This window comes from Bacillus rossius, chromosome 1 (genome assembly GCF_032445375.1).
Source record: "Bacillus rossius redtenbacheri isolate Brsri chromosome 1, Brsri_v3, whole genome shotgun sequence".
Taxonomy (NCBI): domain Eukaryota; kingdom Metazoa; phylum Arthropoda; class Insecta; order Phasmatodea; family Bacillidae; genus Bacillus; species Bacillus rossius.
This window is the reverse complement of record NC_086330.1, coordinates 99474305-99497983: the sequence shown is the minus strand read 5'-3', so window position 1 is coordinate 99497983 and position 23679 is coordinate 99474305. Positions and strand designations below refer to the sequence as shown.

Here is a 23679-nt window from a genome sequence, read left to right as displayed (position 1 = left end):
GTATTTATTGAACTGACAAAATGTGTTATTCTTACTTACCAAAATATTTGAGAGTCCATATTTACATAGGCATAGGCTTATTATTAAAATATATAAATTACAAATTACACAATGAAGACAAAACACATGACTGAAACATTGACTTTCAATGACTTTTTATTCACTGTCCGTTGCCTCATCAGTTTCATTGCTTTCATCACTATCACTGCTATCAGATTTCCTACCACCATCTTCCCACAAAACGTCATCTTCCAAACCATCCATGGAGTTGGAAAGGCAGCACTTTTTAAAACCATGCACAATTGACTCTGGAGATATTTTGTCCCAGGCTGCCATAATCCACTTACACATCTGACTCACAGATGGCTTCTTGATCTTTCCCCCTGGAGTAAGTGGATGGTCCCCCTGCAGTAACCAGTCTGAATATTGCCTCCTTAGATTATCCTTGAAAGGCTTGTTCACTACTACATCGAGTACCTGTAACTGTGATGTCATTCCCCCAGGAATTACCACAAGGTCAGTATTACATTATGCGACCTTCTTTTTAAATTCTGTTGTGAGGTGGCCCCTAAATGCATCCAACGACAGCAATCCTCGCTTTCTGAGAGCAGCCCCTGGTCGCCTATTCCACACTACAGACAACCAATCAAGCATTAACTGACCGGTCATCCAAACCTTTTCATGACACCTCACAACTATGCCAGGCGGGAATTTTTCTTTCGGCATAGTTTTGCACCTCAAGATGATGTATGAAGGTAGTTTGCGTCCATCTGCAGTTACACCTAGCATTGCAGTGATGCGCATCATTTTGTTGCCAGATGTTTTTAGCAACACAGACTTTGCACCTTTTGCTTCGACAGTAGTGCTGCTATTCTCCGTTCACTCTTAGCTGAGTTCTGAAATAAACAAACACCGCCGTATCACTGCGCCGCGTCAGCAAGTGATAGGCTGAATTCATCTGGCGCGCCAAGCACTAGTTGCAACACACACACTTCAGTACAGTCGGTGCTAATAAAATAACGGAGACGTAATATAACAGGAAGCACCGTAGCACTTTGTTCAGCGTAGGTGGTTCATTTGCGAAGAAAAAACTATGCACTTTACGCCTAATAACCGTCTTCACAAAATCATCACAAGTTTTTAAAACAGGATACTCAAGTTTCCTTTTCTTCCCGGAAGATGTTATTGCCCCGGTGTCCTGTAATTCTTTCCTTGCACGAAGCACACTGCTCTTCGAAACACGCCTAAATTCCGCAGTTAAATTCGCAATATCATTCACACGACAATCCGGATATTTGTCTGAAAATGTTTTAAAAACATTCAACACAATAGTTTTCTGTGCACTTTTCAAAGGCTTTCCCGTTCTGTGTTTTACAAAACTCGGTCCGACGTCAGCCATAACAAGCCGTGCGCGCGCAAATCCGAAATGCAACTGTTGCGCCGGGCATCAACTGTACACTGTACAGTACCTTTTGTTTATGCCACCGTACACACGACGTCTGCTAACATAATTGTAAGTACATACTTGCTGACACATTAAACTGTATTGAAAATTAATGATGAATCGCTATAATGCTATATATCAACAATTGTTATAAAAAAGACCGTGTAAAAATACTTACAAATGGTACGTAACCAAGGGACTATTTCTTGCGCACGAATAATGTGCGCGGCGGCCGGCAGCCAATGAAAATGTTTGTTTACAAGAGGCTTTGTTTATTCCAAAACTCAGGTAAGAGTGAACGGAGAATAGGCATGTGGAAGTAAACAGGCGTTTCATTGGCGTTGCCAATCTGACCAAGGAGGTAATCATGTGTTTTCCGTAGGCTTAACATTTGTCGCTGGTAAGCCAACAGCTTTTTATGGAAATGTGATGGCAGGTGTTGAGCCAGAGATGTTCTTCTTCTAAGCGAGAGACCACTTCTTCGCATAAATCGTCTGCACCAACCAATACTTGCCTTGAATTCCCTTCGTGGCACATTCAATTCATTGGCTATTTCCAGTGCTATTCTGAAGACCTTCACTCCGTTTTTCTTTAACGAAATCTAGGATACGTTTGTTGATTTCTGGATTTCTTCCACTTTTGGGTCCTGGGAACGCTTTTCTCGTTGAAACTGCATTTTTCAATTTATTTGCTTGAGCTTGCTGATCCACAAATTGAATTTCAGGAATTGTGCTGGTGAATACTGTTTGCATCATGCCAAAACATGTAGAACTTGCATCTACGAAAAAATGTTTTCTTTAGGGTATCGGTTCATGTTTCAGTAAATTTTTCTTTTAAAAAAGTTTTTTTATTAATTTTAATTTTAAATTTGGTAATGTAAAACCTCTATACAACAAAACTGAAGGAACTGAATTTTTGTGTGTTTGCTATAAAGGAGTTCTTTAAAGGGGTGCAATGAATCAGGGGTAATAAGTTTATGGTATCAGATTTTCCACTATACCTGGACACAAAAAGTGAAATTTTGAGTGTGACTGTTGTGTTACAAAAATTGCAGTGCTTTTGTTATACCGTATCAATTGAGTTCTGAAATAAAAGGATTAATTGGAGTATTATATCAATATTGGTGATGTATCCAACTCAACATTTACTTGTGTTCATCAATCATTACATAATATGCTGTGAAAACCTATTTGATTAAAGATATGGGTCAAATTTATCAGAATGTTTTGTTCGTGTGTGTTGGTATAGTTTTGTAGTGATCTATTTCTGCTACAAATTTTTTTCTAAATATTCTTAAATTCCTGTTATTTCCAATTAAATATCAGTCATTAACATAATTGATCAAATATTAATGCATTTTGGTTATTAAAAAAATATATAAATTTATATTTCTGTCCCTTTGTTATAAAAGAGTTTATATCTGAAAGAGAAGAAATATATGTTTGTTATTTATAGAAGTGAAAATTTTTTGTTAGGTACAGTTTTGACTGGTTCTTGGCAAACAGTTTGTTATAATGAGGTTTTTGTTATAGAGGATATTTATGTAGGAATTCTACTGTATTTTTTACTTTACATAACATTTAAAATTTTTTTTCTTTGCTCCCAGTTATGCATAAGGCCACAAACACCAGCTGTCAATGGAAGATAATGCTTTGAAAGTGTTTTACAACAAATTTTTAAAATTAATTCTTTATACCAAACATTCACTAAAAAAAGGTTTGTGCTCTTTTCCAGTACAACCAATATTCCATTGTTTGTTGGGCTTATACTGGTTCACACCTGTATGCCACTGAGGTCAAAGCTGGGTCTTGGAGAATCTTTCCATTTCATTAGTTGTTATGTAATGGTGAGCTACTGAAGTGAATGGATAAGCTGATTAAGTTTATCAAACCATGTTGTTTCTTGGTTGTGTTATGTTATTTTGTAATAAGATGATTAACATGTAACTTGATTGGGGAGGGATTGACTGATACTTAAAGACTCAAGCCACTACATCAAGAAAATAGGTACCAGTATATTTTTTTTAGCTATTGGGAAACAAGATTAACATAGTTTATGTGGAGCTTTAATCAATACTAGAGATTTTTCACATCATAGGTGAGTAATATTCTTCGTTCAATGGTCTAGTATCAATATTTTATATATATATTTTTTGCTAATAATCTGATTTTTTGATGTGAATAGATACTTAAGTATGAAATGCACAAAAAATAGTGAAATTCTTGTAAAATTTAATTTAACATTAATTTCAGTCAAAAATTTTACTCCTGTGCTTGTTTACTTTTTTATGTGCAATGTAGAGTTATTTCTGAGAATGACCATCTTTGAATGTTTGAAAAGACTGAACAATTTAATTTGTAAAGGAAATAAGTGTTTTTTTTTTTTTAATTTTTTTAAACCTTGATTTTTATGACCACCATTCCAATTGGATGTGCATAAAATGCTGTAATAAAAATACCTAGTCCCCATGGTCATCATATTTGGTTGCTAATTTTTGTATGACAGCTACATCTGTATGAGAGTCAATACTTCCATTTGCTTGGTAATTTGCAAAGTCTGTGCCTCCATGTTGTGTGACTATTGGTGTACAATATTGAACATATCTTACCAACTATTGTAATAAGACAATATGAGACACTCTGGGCAATTAGCATTGGCAAAGCATGAGACAATTTACTGCATTGCTTTCAAGTTATTTTCCACTCCACGCCACTACTGTAACTAGTCTCAAACAATGAAAAAAACATTTCTTACCAGTTTACCATATTGTCCCTATTGCAATAATTGATCTTGTCCATATTCAGCACTAATGTAGGTGTTTTAATTTACTGCTGCATATGTTGGAATATACTTCATCCATTTAGAATAATTGAAAGTGGTGTCTGACAAGGCTGTAGGCCTTGAAGTAAATCCTCTTAGCTTGTTTAGTGTGATGAGTTTAATAACACATTGTTTGTATCTTTGTAGCTGATATTGTTATGTCATAAATATCTTTATGTATTTATTATTAATGTGTACACATTGTTTTTAGACAGACTCATTTTTGTCAATCAAATAAATATCTTAAACTATGGTGGACAGGATTTAATAAAAGTGGGGGTATGTTAAAGAAAATGACATATTTTAGGCATCTTTGTAAATATAAGTAGTGTCTGATGGGTGGGCATTGCGAGGCATAACATGACTTTGTGTTACTTGAATACATTTCTTTTGTAATGAAAGTTTTGTAAGGTAACGTGTAGTAATGTTGTTATACTTTTTAAACAATGACTGGTTGGTTAGTGTTATTTATATAAACAATGTATCTATGCTATTGTTATCAGTAGGTATAATAAACACCAATTTTTTTTTTGAAAAAACTTAGTATTAAATTATTCTCAAGTTGTTTTTGATGTTCCCTTAAATGCTCAGATGAGATCTAGGTCATGTTTCAATATCCATGGATCAGGATGTGGTTTTGCAAATTGTGTGCAATTTAAGTGTAGAGAAAACACCTAGAAGGGTTTGAAGGACTCCCAACTAAGCCATTTTTCTGGTTGTTTTAAAAGCTTATGTAAAGAGGATCAATTTATTTTGCTGTGATTTATACTTTAAATAATTTAGTCAAATTATTGTTACCTAAGACAAAGCATGAGAAAAATGGTTCTTATTTTATTTACATTTTCACAATCCAGTATTAAGTGACACTTTCTGGTGTGTAAACAGCAGGTGCAAAAAGCAGTTTTTTTTCGTGCATGCGACTGCAGATGATGTATTGTTAAGAGGCCCGCCTATTCAGAGGGGTATTTGTGTTAGTGAGGCGGGTGATAAGTGCAACACATGGTATTGCCCTAAGTGCAAGGCTGTGGACTGGCTTGCAGTCTTCTCGTCTGGTATGGGACAACTAAGAGATTTGAGCGGTAACCATGACTTTATATGGCGGAAAAATGAAGATAAAGTTGTAATGCAACTACCATAAGTGCTTTCAACAATTAGTATCTGGAGTTTTATGCCCAAATACTACTCTGAAAACACATATTTTAACATACCCATAGAGTAATTATCTCATACTGTACTATTGAAATAATGTAGATATGTACCTAATCAAAAAATGCAAAATTTTTAATAATTTGATTTCATTGGTTCAATTTGTGTTATACCGTGACTATATATATATTTTTTTACATACATGTCTGTACTGTTAATACTACCTCATATAATTTAATTATTATTGACTGGAGGCTATGATTAAACAAAGTATAAACAATACCGCACGGCTCAGAAGAATTGTGTGCATTATGGTAGCCCAAAGTACTGTAATTCATACAGGAAAAACAATATATAGTATAAAAATAAATCTGATCAACATCAATATCATGAAACTATTTTATATGTTGATTTTAAATTGAACATGCAATAAATTCCACAGTTAGTGTAGTACTGAACTTCAGTATAATTTATTGTACTAAGGTATAGCTTAGTTTGTCTCTTAATTCGTTTGTGCTATTTTCTTCAAAAATCATAAATTTACAACATAATGTTCATACATGAAACATAAACAATAAGTAACTTTATGGCTGAAAGACTGTTTTCATAGTTAAAATTCCAGATATATGTCGGACACATTAAAAGAATCAAACATTCATTTCACATTTACGGTTTCATAAGACTTCAAAATAATACAACACTGGTAATGTTTTGCTGACGATTTAATAATGGGGTTCGCTTCGGATAGCTTAGGCTCAGAGGGAGTCACAAGAAACCTTCAAAAAGGACCACTGAGTGAGTGAGAACCAGAAAATTACAAATAGTGTTCAACTCAAAAATTCATTGTTTTCACTCGTGACAGTATGTGTTGGTTACATTAAATTGCTTAAATCATGTTTTATGAGTGTTTTATGCTCTCGTGATACACATATAACAACCAATACTGTTTATTCAAATATTGTTGTGCGTGAGGAAAAAATTGCAGACCAATTTACTCAATTAATATGCCGTTCACTTTGATATATTGCTGGTAATAACACTGTCTTATATATAAAAACACTTAAGACCGTACTTAAATCACTGCAGTATTGTAGTAAATGGTCTAATTACTTATTTACACTTGATGTGTAGCGGATTTAACACCATGTTACACAGACTTCTTCAACCATTTTTAGATGCTATTTAATTCTTTTTTAATTCATTTAAAATGTTCTTAAATTAATAAATGCTGGTTCCTGATTGGCTGGAATACAGTGAATTTAAACATTTTTCAGTATCAATACACCTATCCCTCACTTAGCATGACTAATTTGTTCCTAAAATTGCTCATGTTATTCAAAATCACGTATTCTGAAGCATTAGTTTACATAAATAGCAAGGCTAATTTATTTATTGTGTTCCAAAATTGTGTATGAAAATATATTTTACGTAATATTAATGTGCTGAATAACACTCGACTATAAATATGTCACACCATTAATCTTTATATGCCATTGCACTTTGTATGACAAATACGACACAGCGTAACGGGAGATACCTGGTTATGTATGTACTTTATCGTCAGTCAGCGGGCTGACTTGCCTGCCCGGGAGTGACCTTCAACTCACATTGCGTACCTTTCCAAACAATCCTTTACTGACAGTGATACCGATACATATTACAGTCCAGATGATTACATTTTAATTTTTCAAAAATTGAAGTACTTATTCGCTTATCACCACCTGGTTCACACCAATCCTGTCAGGCCAGTGATTATTTTTTTGATTGCAACATGCATTTAACAACCTTATCCATATGAATCATCTGTTGATTTCTGTTCCGGTATCTAATGTCAAAATATTCCCTCTAGTACAACCAACAGTATCAGACTTATATAAACTTTTGATAGGAGTCCTTATTTTGTACGATTGTGCGCAGTTGACTTGCTTAAAACTAGAGTGCGACCAACATAAGCATGGCCTTCATGACAATCTGCGCAACGTAATACTTCTAGTTTTGTCTCAAATACGTGAACACAATGCATTATGTGTGATCAAGAACGTACAGTTAACGGCAGCTGAATGGGCAGACGTTGCTTTTGTTTGAGTGAATTCCCTGCCACTGGCTAGACTGAGTTCACGGCCCGGTTTGTGGCCAGGCGACAACAGTACGGCACGGCGGCATACGCGCTGTCGTAAAAACATTTGGTCCTTTACACTCCATGGCCACAATTTAACTTGCCATACCTGATGTTTGTACAACAGCCGATAGCGTAGACAGACCTGCGCGTGCATCTCTTCCCTCCTTGTTTTGCTGACTGTATCTCTGGGCACATCTGTTGTTTACATAAGTTGAAACAGACTTTGTGGCGTCGTGCTCGACTTTCTTTTTGCCTGCCGAGATTTCGTGCTAACTGAAATTAACAGACGTGCTATTTGAGACTGGGGCAGTAAAATTCACATCGCGCTAAATGAATCCGCGCAATCTGAAGACGTGTTAAGTGAGGGATAGGTGTAACAATACGAACTGTCAACAAGGATTAATTTAGTGTAAAATGACACTGATTTAAAATAAAAACATAGTGAAAGTGTTATAGGTATTTCATAAAATAAAGCCATTTTAGTTTTCAAATGCTGTGACTAGGGACAATATTACATTGTGAATAGCGATAAAACTGATGTAACACCAAAAAGAATTACAATACATACATATAACACCGAAATTCCAGTTAATGCACCACAAAGCACTGGAATGCAACTAAAATTATGAAACAAATCAGCATTTTCAATCAAAACGTAACTCTAAAGACGAATATCTAAATTTTTAAATATTAAATTCAATGAAAGTAATTTATTTAACATGATGTTTGTACCACCACTTAGTTAAAAAAATTGGTGAAAGTTTCCTATTTTTAATCTTGCAGCTGTTATAGCTACTTATTTTTACATTATGACCTTAGAACATTTTTCAAACACAGAAATACTTGATTTTATTTTTGTTCTGAAAAGTTAGTCATACTTATTACAAATCATTATATGAAAACAGTGCATCATGTATCAGTCAAAATAATACTGTTTTGGAGAAATTAGTAAAATGGAATATTAAAGTATCATATTTGTTCAGTAATATGCTATCTTTTTTAATAAACAGATTTCATAAAAAATAAAAATAACACCGAAATCTCGTGTTTTAAAAATGAAAATGGCCTGTAAATAAAACCATAAAATCTTGTCTGTAGTCATGACCAATAGTACTAAGAGGAGTCTGTGAATTGCATTGACATTCGAACAACAATAGTCATAGAGTTCTGTGATTCATAGATATGGCCTAAATTTCAATGAAAAATACTGTTTACAATGCCAAAAGTAATAAATGCAGGATATAAAAATTATTAAATAATATCTGGGATAATATTTGTTTTAGTACAGTGGACTCAACAAAGTTGAATGGCTACCTAAACTGTACCACACAAAATCATATTTGTGATTTGTTTCAGTATTTGTCTTTGTGCTAATTACTGATGATGATTTTTTTAAATCTTATGTACATTGTTCAGATTGTTGACATGGAAATATTGAAATCAGCGGTTGTAAATAATAACCTACGATTATTTACATTTGCTATTTCAACAAATCCATTATTTTGTTAAAATTATTCAATTTGAAATTGATGCAATAAAATTTTTGGTGTACTAAATAAGGCTATTAATAGGGGCTGTAAAAATTAGCATCTATTTTCCCCAAAATTAGCATTCTACACTTTGAAAACTAAGTAACAGTATTATAGTTATGTAAAAAAAATTGGTCATGCATTTTTGGATTAAAACCACAAAATTTTCAAATGTTAAATTCACTAAAAAAATTGGTAGTACAATATTCTAAAAAAACATAAAATTGGAGGTTTAATTTATAGCAATTCACAAATCAATTGGATTGAGTTAAGTCTGTGAAATGAGAGGAAATCTACAACAAACATGGTAGTAATTTTTTTGTGTATCAACTGATTTGCTAATAAGTCTATAGTGACAAACATATTGTAGTAAAATTAAATTATGCAAATGTGTGAGTCCCAGACCAACTGCCAGGCACGAATATAAAGTGAGTCAGTTCTAAATGTGATACGATACATTTGGTAACACCATTTTGAAAACAGTCTTTAAGAATGTAGCAGTTTTTGGCATTTTATAGAGGATTTTTTTTTTACAAATGAATTGACATTTTATACTAATTTAGCTAAAAAAAAAAAAAACTTAATTTTTAAAATAAGCTAAAATAGCATCTATGTCAGAAATTAGCGCAAAATAAAAAAAAGCATTAAAGTATAAATTGGCCATAAATTAGCATCTATAGCAAGATGCTAATTTTTCCGGCACCCAACTATTAAGCATTCTGTGCAGTAAAAGAAGGGGAAGCAAAGTGATATGAAATTTTATAAACTCAGCTATGTGGCAGTTATATATGTGATAAGTTTTTGACAATTATAGTTAAAATAACAAATTAAAAATAATTGTTGGGAATACAATTTTAATAATGTACAGCTAACATAACTACCCAAATATTCACTATACATTATTATGTGGCTCATATTGTCTCGCTTATCTATTATTTAAAATGTTAATTCAAAACTTAAGTTGTTCTTGAGCAATTCTGTATTAAAACTTAACCAAAAATAAATTTTTTTAGTGGCAAAGGTAATCTAAATACTGAAAAAAAAAAAAAAAAGCTTGCCTTATAATAAATACTACTGGAGTTTGTGATATAACTGATACACAAATATAGCTTACACATATATTTTTACTTCTGAACTACAACCTAGTAATATGTTAAAGACCTATAGACATTTTTTAAATAGTAGACTAATTAGTTTGTTTAAACTCTAAATTAAACTGAAGGGAACAAAAAAAATTTCTCTACAATATCTAAACAAAGTTTTTTTTATGTTTTAAATTATGGGTCCCCTGTTTTCAGGGACCACCAAAAATCATCTTTAATATAAAACAAATAAAAGGCAAAACAAAAGGTTTACATGGCCCGGAAGGGCTGAGGGGTGACAGAAATGTTGCTGTGGTGATGGGCAGGACACCTCCAACAGCTAAGGTCCCTGGTGTCCAGCTTCTTGTTGGGTGATGGCGGTGGAGTTGATGCTTGAAGAAATGGTGTCGTGCGGCTAGATGATGACCGCACCAAGCTGAGGCGAGTATGGTGAATCGTAAGGGGGGATCGGTTGAACTGTGGTTCGCCGGGTGATGAGGCTAGTCCCTCTGTGGGGCCTTCATTCGTCGGGAGAAGCATGGTCATTCGTGGAGGGGAGGAGCGGAGGGGGCGGTGCTGAGTGGTGAGCATGGGGGGTGTCAGAGGAAGGAGGAAGGGGTGGAAAGGATAGGGGTCAGAGATGGCGGGCACTACAGGGCAAGGCGCAGGTGGAGCTGGAGGGGCAGTGGGTTGGTTTTGCAGATGGTGCCGGAGGTAGGCCTGGATGTTGGGACAGTCAGTAGACGTGGCGAAGTGGGCACCATCACAGTTGACACATTTTTTGGAGGTGCTGGTGCAGTCACGGCCCATGTGGTCCCCAGCACACTAGAAACACATTGGTAGGCGGGAGCAGCAGACTGAGGGGTGACCAATTCGTTGACATCGATAGCAGGTGGGGACTCGACCGGATCCACTAAATTTCTCCGCCTTCACGGTCAATTTGGATAGCACGGCTTACCTCTGAAATATGTATATATTTTTTTGTTATAAGGATCATAGAGGAAAGGTCATATGTGCCTGCCGTGGTGTTACATTTAGGCCAAAGTGTCGAAAACAAATAAAGTTTTGTGTTAAATACCTTAAAAACCACACTTTGGACACCCTAAGAGGCCCTGGTGCAACGGATACGTTTTAATTCCTTAAAATTTATTTTTTATTTATTAAGGACACCTGTAGGAACAACCCCTATATACCATCTCTATCACTTCGAGCGGCCAAAGTTGATGTAAAAAATTAATGTTTGTGATAAGTTCGTTAAAAAACACACTTTGGTGGCTTTCAGAGTCCTTGGGACAATCTGTACGTTGGTTTGCACAGTAAATTTAATTTTTATTTATATTAAACAGATGTATTTAGGTCACCTTTTAACTGCTTCAACGTAATGACTGCTCATTCTCTTGGAAAAAAATTGGTAGTCTGTAAAGTCGGTTTACGGACGATAGTTTAACGTGACAACGTCATAACAAAACATTGATGAAATGATTGATCCAGAAGAAAAGGAAATATCATATTCGGCCTGAGACTGAGCCGTAATAGGTTTTTGCAACCAAACCATTTAGGCATTAACAATATTATATTCTTTGGGGAATAATTTTTTTTTAATTTTTCAATCTTTTGCATGATAAAATCTACCTCTGCATACTTTTATGAATAAAATTGAATCATTTTTATTGAATTATCACTATTTTGTATGGATACAAAGGAGTAAAATGAAATGTGCAATTGAATTAATAAATTTACTTTTATTTGCATTCATTAATTTAAATATATTTATTACTTTTGAAATGTTGCGTGCGCCATATTTATTTTTACAAGTACAAAAAAAAATTTCGCAGCTGCCGGGTTTCGAACCGACAACTTTTGATTTAAGAGTTAGGTACGCTAACCACACGCCCACAAGGCCAAACTAAAGTAATATAGTTTCAAATGTTATATATATATATATATATATATATATATATATATATATATATATATATATATATATATATATATATATATATATATAAACTTTGTTCACAGTAGGGGTATAATATTAACAAGATTTTATAACAAATACGCATCCCAAATACACCAAACTTATTTATAATGTGTTACAATATTTTTTAAAACATTGTGCAAAAGATCCCGGGTGTAATTTGAATTATTATGTGTAACTGTAAAACACCATTGTTGGTTCAAAACGTATTTGAATTTTCAACATTACTTTTAAATAACCGTACCGATTGTGCTGAAAATCGGTGGACGATCGTTAAATTACATAATATTAATAATTCAAACGACGAAAATATGATTGAAAAGTCAAATCGATGGTTGTTCCAATCGAGTGGAAGAGAGATGCCACGCATGCGTACAATGAGCATGAAGAGAGATGCCACGCATGCGTACAACTAGCAAACAGAACACATCCGTAGTGGGACATCCGTAGTGGGACACTTTTTCGTGCGTGCAGCTGGCGTTCATCGATTTATTAGACGTTGTCACGTCAAAAATTAAAACTCTGATGGTTATTGCCTTATTTGCGTGGAATGACTTAGGCTGTTGTTGTCCCAAGCACTCAGCCCTGGGCGGCCGGATAGAGCCGCAGGATAGAGCTAAGTTCAGGCCAGTTATTTAAATACTATTATTAATTGAAATACCGCACATGCAGAACAAAGTCCCAGTAACAAATTATTGAATGTAAACATTTATTCATGTAGTAAAAGTTACATGAAAATATTTTAAAGAAATATTTTTATATATTTATTTTTGCTGTAATTTTAAGTACTCTGATATGTTGACATTACATAAAATACTAAATACTTAATTATACTATGCATACAATTATTAAAACAATAGGATAATGCGAAATTCTAAAAAAAGTTTGAAAATTAGCATTTCAACAAAATAACACTTATAATAAATAGGTAGCCTACCTTTAAACACTACTCTGAATGAAATTTCAAAAAACAGTTTCTCTCCTTGGTAAAACATACATGAACTTTGTACTTTCTACACATTACAAAACTGAGTGAATGACATGTAGGAAGTTTACACCTTTGTCTAGCTTCAGTCCACTCGGTTAAATGGCCACACTGATCAAGCCTTACATCTGCAGGTGGGATTATGGCAGAAGGTCCTTTCCTCTTCTTCACTTCTTAACTCTGAGCAATGCTAGGCCTACCTCTCTTCTGTGCAACAGTGACTCTGCCAATTTTACAGAGTGTAATAGCAGTCTGAATGCGGAACTCTGCAAGCTTCATAGCCTGGCTGACACCCGACGATACAGCAACCATGCATTTATCATGGACAAATCTAGCATATGGTAAAAAAGCCGAAAGTACCTTTTTTTGACCTCATGATGATCTTGTAGCGTCCCAAAATGCCATCGAGGAGATCAACGCCACCCATATGCCTATTGTTCTGGGCAACTTACGCCCACTTTTTTCTTAGACTTCCTGCCATACCTTTCTACAGTGTGTACAGGTTGAGACCCTGCATATGTAGACAAAAGCATCACAGTTTTATTGTCTTTCCAGGCTACATTCGATACCTCAACATTGTCTATGTTTCCAACATACTCTTATGTTGCTCCGCGAGGCAGCTTCTTCATCTGATCGTCCGGTGACAACTTAAAGTTTGGTACTCTGTTCCTCCGGACAGTTCCAAGACTTCGAATGCCTTCTTTAGCTAAATGTGTCACGAGTGGTAATGATGTGTAGTAATTATCAAAATAGATTTTGTGATTCACATGGCGTGGTACTTCTCTACACAGGCGGACAACCACATTGCTGCTAGCACCTAGATCCGGCTCTTCTGGTAATCTCTTTGTTACATCGTTTTCCATGCCTGTGTACACTTCAAATTTATATGCATAACCATAAACCCCACAAAGAAAGAATAATTTATACCCCCATTTGTGGGGTTTTGCAGGCATATATTGTTTCATATGGTGATGTGCCTTAGTTGCACATATTTGCTCGTCTACTGACAAGCTCTCCTCGAATGGAACAGTTAGAAATCTCTCTCCCAGTTTATCAATAACTGGTCTTATTTTATGCAAGCTGTCGTAACCCTCTGCCTGGCGATCTGTAACTTGACTTGTGTTACTATTAAAATGAAGATTTGAACAGATTTTTTTAAATTCGTTCAAAGTCATTGTATCTTTTATGACTTGAACCCCAACTGTGTCATTCCAATACATTCTAACATTAGGTAACGAAATCACCAATGTTAGTAGGACAATACCAAACCACCTAGAAACGTCCTCTTTTGTAATGTTTGTTGGCTGGTTGCACTGTACAAATTTGTTTCAAACACAATTTTGTCAACAAGGTCATTAGTTCAGAAATATATTTGAAAAACTGGTAACACGTATCAAGATCATTTATATTTGATGGCAGGGTATCATTACCTAAAACCAACTTTTGTTGTGTGGGCAACGAAAATTCTTTTTGTTTCCAAAGAATTCTTTTGTAATGACTGGTTTTTGAGATCGGCAACTCGGTGTTGTTTGTAATAGTCAAACATGGTGATAGAGTTAAGCATTTCCCATCTTCAATTTTTGCTGATTTTTTAGCAACAAATTTTTCTCTAGTCACTGCACTCACTGTTGATCGAGTCTGCCTTACTTCAGAGTTACTGTCAACAAGGCTGGCAGGTACAACAGGCAAATTTAGTTCCAAAACCTCATCATTGTGTATTGGAAATTCATCACGTAAGATGTTACTTACCACTGTTGATAAAGTTCCAGGTATGCCTTCTGCTAGGATAATTGCATTTGAAGATGCACATTTTTCTAGCACAGGGCTGGAAGATGATGTTGATGGTAAAGACAAACTCAAGTTCTTTGAAATACTGTCATTTTCACCATATTTTTAACAAAGAGTATATTGTATTAATAAATAAATTCAAAGTAAATTGTGTTAATAACTTTAGGTCACTTCTCACTTGTGTTAAAAAACACTAACACTATTTTGTAAATATCAACAATGAAAAAGACCAAATATTAACAACCATGCAGATATTCATGATGTATCACCTATGATACAAACAAAAAACTTTACTTTTATAAAATATATAAGGTGATTACTAAATATATCAAATGTAATAGACTACTAAATATATTTTTAAATTGATAATTTTTTTTACCATGAATTAAAAAGAATAAAGTATAGTAACATTGAATTGAGAAAGTTTTTGCTACTGATAAAATGATCAACACGAAACATTTTTTAAGCACTCTACGATACTAGTGCTGTTATCTGTTGATGATGAGGAAACTACAGAATGAACAGATTGCATTGTAACTCAAATTATACACCGTGCAGTTTTACTTCCGTATGTATCAAATATAAGGTACGATTGTTTTTTTAAAAAAATATTTTTACTTGTATCACACATGGTACAACATGCCCTGTAAGGTTAAGAACATAATAAAGAGGACTGAAAAAAATACATATTTTTTTAAACTTATTTGAAGTATAAAACAAAGAACATATCAATTCCCAAAGAGGTCAATTAGTTTTTTTGTTCTAATAATTTGGAAAACAACAAAATAATGTCTATCAGCGTGAAATACACGTCACTGGCCTGCTGTACTGCTCTCTATGATATATATATCAACTAAGCTTTCAAAAGTTTTAACCATGCTCAACAGAATGCGCAGAATTTTAAATGTGATCAAATACAGAAACCAATCTAGGCAGTTTCGTAGTTGCTAATGTATTTGATGTAAAAAAAAACAAACCGCATAAATATTTGAAAAATGCAAACATAATTTTGTAATAAATCACCAACAGAAAGCGCTTTTTTACCCCCTTTAAATGTAAGCAAACACAGTAACCACTATAGGCAGCGTCATGGTTTCTGGTGTATTTGTCAGGAAACAGCGCATTGAAGATTTTAAAGACTGAAGACAACAGTTTGTGACAAATTACTTTACAAAATATTACTATTATTATTCGCGAAAAGGACAAATTACAGGTAATATAAATGATATTACAAGCACTTCAGATGTAAGAATGCAGCACATGAGATGTAAACTGAGTAATATATAATATATAGTAACAAAAACGTAATAATGATATATCAAAATAACACAGCGCACTGTTACTACGGATCTAAAATATATCTTAATATCCGTAGAATCTCGCTCTCTCTCACCACCGAGCAGAGTGGCGCAGTGGAAGCGTGCTGGGCCCATAACCCAGAGGTCCGTGGATCGAAACCACGCTCTGCTAACTATTTTTTAAATTGTGGGTAATATATTTATTTGTTTACAGTATTTTACGTATGTACTTTTTTTTTTTAGCTAATTGATATAAAACATGAATACATGTATAAATAATTATTTCATTAATATATTTTGTATTTATGAGTATAGAGTTGTACCTACCTGATTAGTCGTTCTATCAATTAAATAATATTTGTTTTAACAATTATTGAACTCTAACCATATATATATACTTTATTAAGTATATTATAGATTATTGTGCTTCAAGATAAAGAATAAAAAAACAGGAAAAAAATCATTTCATTTGGCCTGCCAATTATTTCACACTTTCTTACAGATTTGAAATACAAATGAGAAATAAAAATTATTAAGTGACTATTCTTCTGTTTCCAGTAAGTGCTGATAAAGCACACGATATGGCTTTGAATGGAATGACAACTCTCTGATATGGAACTGAGATTTAAACAGTCAACGAAGCATTTGCAAAATTTCAGAAATGAATACCGCTATGACTAAGAATATCACGGTTGCAAATATTTAAACCATTCAATATAATTATGTGTAGTACCTATACCTACGTTTTCGACCTGAGTTCCCCATATTGCTTGCGAACTGTCCTCGCATGCGGGATGTGTTGGGTGTGCGAATGAGGTCTCGAGAGCGCAGAGTGGATTAAAGGGAGTACTTATCCCTCTTCCCATACCCTCCTCCACCCTCTTTCACACCCCAAAGTCGCCCCCGTGTTGTTGCAGCAGTGGATGAAGTGCTTTTCGCGGACGTAGGTCCCTGGGTGTCCGACGTGGGTGTGACTCCTTCCGCCCCCGTTCCGCCTTTACGGAACCCTTTCCTCCAGGCCAGGGGTGGACAACCTACCGGCGAGCAGAGCACCAGCCGTTAACGCGCCATTTACAAACCTATCAACATTTATTACATATGCCTGATTAGGAATATCATTTAAGAGCCATTTCATTGTTCTATGCAAGTTTCGTCAATAACGTGTATTTTTTGGACGTTGTAAAAGGGCTAAATGGACGTTTTTACGGACAATTTTTAGGTATGAAAAATTCAACACACAGTACTGAAAATGGTATAAGGACGTGCAGGGAGCCTTTATCCTTAATATTCCATTATGAAATTATAAGGAAGTTCCATAGAGGCGCGTTACTGACGCGAAGACTGCACGCCAGGTCGGTGCCTGGCGCGTAGAGGCTGTGAGGCGAGCACGAGCCACTGTCGCCCTTAGCGCCAAGCCAGGCTGCCCCTTAAACAACGATAGCCTAATATATATATATACACATATATTTATGTAGCCTATATATATATATATATATATATATATATATATATATATATATATATATATATATATAGCGGGCCCATTTGTAACGTGCACGACAATTTTTAGTATCAACAACAAACAACATTCCTGTTTCCTTCATTTCATGCCCTTCTTCTTTGTTGTGATGGGACATAAATACATAAGCATAAGCAACTGAGCATTATTCCGTAAAAATCGCAGGTCTCGTCTACACAGGCTAAGTCTGGATTCGAACCACGATACCTTGGCTTCAGGTCAGTCAAGAAAAAAAAATAGTTGTAGAGTATGTATGCTTCCCAAGGATCGTGTACGCATTCGAGCAGAACAGACTGATTTACTGCAAGTTATAAAGTATTTAAGATGGAACACTAAGCGTCTGTATAATGTTTAAATGAACAAAATTCTACAACCACCGCAAAACTAGCCGCTGTCATAAAATAGTTTATTTGAAATAATTGGGAGTGTTGCCTTGTTTCCCATACAATTGTATGATGTGGACGAATAATAGGATTTTTCATTGCAATTATTTTACGACAGTGACAAGTTTTGCTGTGATTTTCAAGAGCGCACGCAAAATTACATGGGGGTTGGATGATGGATGAGAAGGGGAAGGGGGGGGGGGGGTAAAACCACTTTGCACGCTATTTGCTTTTAAATTATTTCAATTTGTTATTTTGAATTTTATATGTATATATATTTATATAAAGTATTTTGGGGATACGTAAGCCAATGGTGATTGTATATATTTGTTCAATTAAATATTATCCCACACATAGTGATCCATCTCACGTATTTCCTTTATTGTTTGCAATAGCAAAACCTTGTTCGGATCCAACTTCAAAGGCATACACCATCCCTGGGAAGCACTTTAAATCGTAAGTCGTAAATATATTTTATTCTAATTTTTTTCGTGACGAACCTGCTGCTGAAGTTTGTCGGTTGAATTCAGACTTATTCTGTAGAAGATGAAATGTATGACATTTAAATTAAAAAAAAAAAAGAATGAAAAAACTCATGTGTACTCATGTTGCAAATAAAATTATAATAAAAAACTCGGACTGAATTTTAATGTGGAATTATTTAAAATAATGGTGAGCATGATAACTATACTAAAATTGTGATTTTAAATCATTTTCTTGACGCGAATCACACGTAGTTTCCGCACCCGCCGCTAGAATTCTCTGCCAGAGCTTTGAATATATATACTGTATAGAAGTCGCCAGCCCAGGTTAAAATTTCTAATACGGTTTTGAGGTAGTTGGTTAATTCACCGCCGCAATCGCCACCATCTCTAGGGCATCGACTTGTGGTGGTCCCTAGCGGACAAGTGTCGAACTCTTCAAACACCCCTTCCCCCTCCTGTTGAACGACGTTGAGCTGCAGTGAATGATTGATGAGGGGTGCGGGGAATGACAGCAGGCGACAGCGCTGCGCTCTAACGTGTAAATAACAACTAAGACGATACAGGGCGTTACGGCAGCGCACTGCAGCGGTGAAGTTCCCAAGCTGCTCATCATACGCTTTTGAAAAACGTAGAGTAAAATCTATCCACTCGCGACTTCTATACAGTATATATATTCAAAGGCCAGAGCAGCTACGTCGACTATTGAATCAGTTTGATTAACAGATACAAATTTTATAATAAAATGGCTTCGATAAAAGAAAAGACCAAAAAAAATAAATGTTTTGGACCTGATTTTAGGCAAGGAACTTTTATTAAAATACTGCCCCACTTGTTAAAATTAATTAAACAGTTAATCCACTGTAAAGTTTACCGCTTGGCTTTGTAAAATTAGGTTCGCGCCAACTGCCACAGATGGCAGCACCGTTGTCACACATTTTTGTTCCATGCGACTTCCGTTCCATTCAGGGCCGGCGCGTCCATATAGGCGAACTAGGCAACCGCCTTGGGGCGCCAAGTAGCTGGGGGCGGCGCAGCACGACACATTACAGCTGATATACTGTTTAACGATTATTGAAACTAGATGAAAATGGATTTTTGTAACATTTGGAATGTTTATATTGATATAGCAATTATTTAAAGTCCACGGTGACCTGTTTATGATTTGTAATAAGTAAAAAAAAAAAAAAAAAAAACCACACAAGCCTGCTTACATTTGATTATTGACAAAATCTTAGGCTTACGTGATGTATTTTGAGACAAGGAAATTTTTTTTGGGGTGTCCGAACAGGGGGGGGGGGGTGTAGGCATTAAGGTTTTTCGCCTAGGGCGCCAATTTACCTCGCACCGGCCCTGGTTCCATTGACGAAATTACTCCCACCAAATGTCGTATATGGAGAGCTAGATTACTGCAAGCAAAAAAAAAAAAATCTTAAGAGGATAGCAGTGCTTTCTCGTTGGTGTGGCGGGACACTGCCAGCAGTAGCCCTCGGACCGGGGCTTGGTCAGCACTGCCCTAGGACCTTCGCCTCCGAGAAGAGCCTGCTTGAAGTCGCGCAAGCAATTAGAGAGCCGGCCGACGAACGGGCGCCCGAGGAAAGGGGGGGGGGGGGGTGTGATGGCCGGCGACTCCTCTGATTGGATTGGTCGGAGAGTCGGGTGCGAAGCCGTCCGTTCGGGTAGCTCTTCCACGGTCGGGTGAACTCTTCGTCCGACCGCGGTCCGTGCCGAGCACAAGGAAACCATTCGGCCCGTGCTGTTTGTTTCCTCCGTGGATTCGTTCCACTCCAAGGCTGGACTCAACTCGGTCGATAAATAAGGGGCATGTATAATGAGGTATGCTCGTGGTAGCGATTGTTTCCTTGCAATTGGCGGACGTCTGCAGTATAGGTCATTGCCCTATCCAGGACGCGTTTGCTTCCGCACTGGATGGCTGTGGGACTGGTGTTGCCCACAGTTAGCATGAAAATTAAATCAACCCATCCAACCACGAAACACAGACAATGCTACAAAGATTTAACACAACAGCTAGTCTGAAAATCTTTTCACGTAAGTTCATGGCCCTATCGACAAACAATCTCATGTCGTCGGGCTGATTGGGTTATCACTCCCTCTCCTTGTGTGTAACTGGCGTGTCAAGACCATATACGAGAAGCAGATATTTTACTTGCCTAGTGAATCCACGGAGTAATCACCTTGCTTGAAGCAATAACAGGCCGAAGTGTTTACGAAGTGGAACTGCAAAAGGCATTAAAATTTTATTTTTATCTATTGTGGGTTTATAGCATGCTGGTTTATTACACGTCACCACAATCACGTTGCAACAACCGAGTGAAGCAGTTTTTTTGTATCAGACATGAGTAGTATACTAATTTATGTCCGGGGACATGGCGCTGGCGCGTGGTGACAGGTGCCGACCGCCATCTTGGAATTTGATGTCACGGCGGCCATCTTGAATGGCCTTGACCTTGAACTTTGACCATGACCTTTGACCTTCAAAATTTGCCAAAATTAGCCAAAAATCGCCAAAATTAGCCCAAACCCCCCAAAATTACCATTTTTTGGAAAACATTCCCGCCAAAAATTCTCAAAAAATTCCACAATTCAAAAATTAGGATTTCGAAATACCTCAAAATACTTTTTGCCTTAGAAAGAACACAATGTCCTAAAAACGGCTAAGGCATCCATGTCTAAAGCCTCCGATAAGCCATTTCTAGGAATAAGGATACCATGACCGTCATCTTGGATTATGACGTCACCGTTGCAATTTACGTTACGGTCGCCATCTTGAAAATCCGAAATTTTTATATTATAAAATCAGGATTTTTTTTTAAATTTATTAAATAAATTAAATAATTGAATTGAATAATACAAATTTAATAAAACGTTATTTTAAAAAATAAAATGTACAGTTACGCCATGGAGCTTGGAGTCCTCGGTCGGAACCCCACGAGGTCCAAAATAAAAACAAATGACGTCAGGTCATTCCTCCACGGAAGCCGCCAGCAGACTGACCTCCCACCACTTATGTCAAGGTATATATATCGTCAGCGAGTTTGACGTAATGCCCGCCATCTTGCCTTCGTCTGCTAGAGACCACCATCTTGTTTTCGTCTGCTAGAGTGTGCGAATGCCATTTTAGTATGATTTTCTGTTCACCATACCTTTAACCTCGACTGTTGGTATAGAATTTTAACCTTGACCTTGGAATTTTACCTTGACCTTGAACCTTGACCTTGAAAATTGACCTTGAAATTTGACTTTGACCTTTAAAATTGACCTAACCTTGAAATTCGACCTTGTCCTTGAAATACGACTTTGAACATGAAATTTGACCTTGACCTTGAAATTTGAATTTGACCTTGACGACCATCATGGATCCGACATTTTGTGTTCAGTACATGATACTATTAGCTATCACCTGCTAGAGGTCATTGCCACCATCTTGTTTTCGTCTGCTGGAGGACACCATCTTGTGTGTGTACTTGTCTTATAGAGTCCATTACCATCATGCTAGTTTTATTCTAACCTGCTAGAGTGCAGTAATCATTTATTATTACTGAGGTGCCCACCATCTGGAAATTTGGTCGTCATTTTGGAATCGTGTAATTATTTAGCTATAGAATCGGGAAAAATTCAAAATTCATCAAAAAATTCACTCATTAAAGTAATGATTGATTCGAAACTTGGTTCGATCCCTGGACGATATAAAATTAATTCAATATATCATCAATTTAGCATAATAGTGGCAGGTTCGAGAAATAAATCAGCAATTTATTTTACAGACATAATATTTATTACTTAATTTATATTCTACTACAAGATAACCTGCGAAGGTTAGCAATTTTACAAACATTTAGGTCTGCATAGGCGTGAAATGAAGAATTCTTAGCTCCAATAGGTTTATACTAGACAGAGACCAGCCAGATCGTTTACTGTCATAGTCCTCCTCTTCTTGACAGAGTGTCTGGACGCCATGTTTAACAGTCTGCTTCACGACGTAAGAACTGTAAATTACTGTAGCCGATGTCTTGAATGCACTCTTCTTCACTTTTTCATCGAACATATATGACTTTCCATATATAGAATCCAGCCACATGTTATATTTTAAAGGAACGCTTGTTGCTACATCTTCAGTAAGCTGATTTATAATATTTTGCCTGATACCGCCAAGGAAAATAAAAAATGTCTTTGGCTTCAAAAGCTCCATCAGCTCCATAGCTCCAACAGCTCCATCAGCTCAAAAGCTCCAAAGCTCCAACAGCTCCAAATCTCCAACAGCTCCAAAGTTCCAATTGTCATTGGCTCCATCAGTCTATGACTCCAACAGTATTTTGGCTCCAAAACTCCAAAGCTCCAACAGCTAGAAAACTCCAAAGCTCCAACAGCTCCAAAGCTCCAGCAGCTCCAAAGCTACAAATGCTCCAACAGCTCCAAAGCTCCAAAGGTACAACACGTAATGTTCACGCAATTGACACGCAATGTACGCGCAATACACGAAATGAACACACAGTACACACAGGAAACGGAATGAACACACAGTACACACAGTACAACCCGTAAATGGAATGAACACGCTATGTTCACGCAATTGACGCACAATACACGCAATTTACGCAGTATACACACAATGACTACGTTCACGTAGGTCAAGCATTTAATGAAAAGGAAGCACATTTGGGCGGAAATTCTACAAAACGGAAGCGCATTCACCGAAAAGCAGGTGAATTCTCATCTACATTCAACTCGATAGGATGCGATCGTCAATGTTAATTTAGGATATAATGTCTCCAACAGTCTATGAATCCAACAGTATTTTGTTCCAAAAGTCATTGCCTCCAATAGTCATTGGCTACATTAGTCTATGAATCCAACAGTCGTTTTGCTCCATCAGTCATTTACTTCAGTAGCGGATCCAGGGGGGGGGGGGGGGCTAAGGGGCGAGTCGCCCCCGTGCTGTTATGCAAGGGGGGGGGGGGCGAGGGTAGCATTTCGCCCCCCTTCTTTTCCCAGAATAAATGTTTGGTCCTAGTAGTATTTTTCTCAACCAGTAGTTACAAACTTTGCATTGGTGATCACATTGATTAGAAAATCAAATTTATGATT

General features: G+C 36.1%; 1 long non-coding RNA gene and 1 other non-coding gene across 3 annotated transcripts; one reads left to right on the top strand and one right to left on the bottom strand.

Moving 5' to 3' along the window:
• Positions 1-5571: 5571 nt before the first annotated feature.
• LOC134540648 (uncharacterized) lies at positions 5572-15708 on the bottom strand. Of its 2 annotated transcripts, none has more exons than XR_010076481.1 (2): positions 14853-15708; positions 5572-11100 (listed from the first exon to the last, which is right to left on the bottom strand). It is a non-coding gene; the product is annotated as an uncharacterized LOC134540648 (long non-coding RNA). The 2 variants fall into 2 exon arrangements; XR_010076482.1 differs by having other exon boundaries at positions 5572-10965.
• Positions 15709-16289: 581 nt separating this feature from the next.
• Positions 16290-16361, top strand: Trnam-cau (transfer RNA methionine (anticodon CAU)). Its single transcript has one exon. It is a non-coding gene; the product is annotated as a tRNA-Met (tRNA).
• The last annotated feature ends 7318 nt before the right edge of the window (positions 16362-23679 follow it).